Genomic DNA, 1,212 nt, shown 5'->3' with positions numbered 1-1,212 from the left:
TTAAAATACAAACATATTTTTAAATACACAATGCTTCAGGCCAACGAGACTGCAGTTTATTTGACTATTTTATGGTAGGGGAGAAGGTTAAGCGTCGATGTGAAAGCCCTGATATCAGTAATGGGGATGGTAGCGTCTACCAGCAAAGGAGAGGATGGCAGGTAGGTTAGCTGCATTGCTTCACAAGAAGAGTTTGAATCCTCACCAGAAGGGGAACCATCCTCTTCTAGCTCATACTTCCCAAATCCAACGACCTGAAAGAAGCCAAAGACCTGAGGTGAGAAACACACTGATCAGATGGGGCAAAGACCTGTTAGAATCTCTAGTCCCAACCCAAGCTCAGGGAATGGTAACTGGGCTAAATGACTGCTCTGGAAAGGACAGAGCTACAGCTTAGTTAACTATACTCACATGAACGCTGAGCATTTTACTTCCTGGTCCTCTGTGAGCCTTGAACCAGTTGACTAGGTCGGATTTTGAGAATGACTTCAGTGCTTCAATCTTACAGGAGGAAGGGAAGAAAGCAAGCAAGATATGAAAGACTAGCAGTGCATTTTCTGAAAAGGTTGTTATTAAACTAACACACACCCTAGGCAGATTTCTTTGGTTCTGCTTAGCACTGAGCATACCACTTTATTCTTCCAGGTTTCAGCTTGCCCTCAACCTTCCAGAGAAGGATGAAAATGAGCCTCTGTAACACACCTTTGTGTGTTTCATAGCAGTAGTTAACCCTGGCAAATAAGAAAGGGTAGCAGATGCTGTAATTACAGCTGAGTAGTACACATGGAGCCAAAGCCCACCAGCACCTGAGTGCTGCCTCTCGGGCGTGTGCTGAGGCAGGCATACTCTGGCTTGAGAAAATACAGTAACAATTGAAACAAATGAAGAGAAGTTTGTCTTCTAATAGGAAAACTGGAGCACCTTATGAGCTGGGCTGAAACCTCTTACTAAAAGATCCTTTTGCCTCAGCATCCTTTTGTTATTTACCACATGGGGTTATATTATCGGAGAGCGCTAGACTGTAGGTCCCAGAGCTCTTTTTGTAGGTTTTATTACTTTGGGCTAGAAGCAGTCAAAAAGACCTAACACCCAGAATTAATAAATCTGGAGAAGAATTCAATAAAGACCAGAAGTTCTCAATTTTCTTTAAATAGAAACTTTTTTCCTCCACAAATCCTGTAATGAGCCTCAATATAAATACAAAATATAAAA

The 1,212-nt window shown here is 42.0% G+C and overlaps 1 long non-coding RNA gene across 1 annotated transcript; it reads right to left on the bottom strand.

Moving 5' to 3' along the window:
- Positions 1-34: 34 nt before the first annotated feature.
- Positions 35-1,095, bottom strand: LOC117800156. Its single transcript, XR_004623069.1, has 2 exons — positions 412-1,095; positions 35-254 (listed from the first exon to the last, which is right to left on the bottom strand). It is a non-coding gene; the product is annotated as an uncharacterized LOC117800156 (long non-coding RNA).
- Positions 1,096-1,212: the final 117 nt, after the last annotated feature.

The sequence above is a fragment of the Ailuropoda melanoleuca genome, unplaced genomic scaffold, assembly GCF_002007445.2.
Source record: "Ailuropoda melanoleuca isolate Jingjing unplaced genomic scaffold, ASM200744v2 unplaced-scaffold65033, whole genome shotgun sequence".
Lineage (NCBI taxonomy): Eukaryota > Metazoa > Chordata > Mammalia > Carnivora > Ursidae > Ailuropoda > Ailuropoda melanoleuca.
The sequence above is the reverse complement of the archived record's forward strand: the minus strand, read 5'-3'. Positions and strand labels throughout refer to the sequence as shown.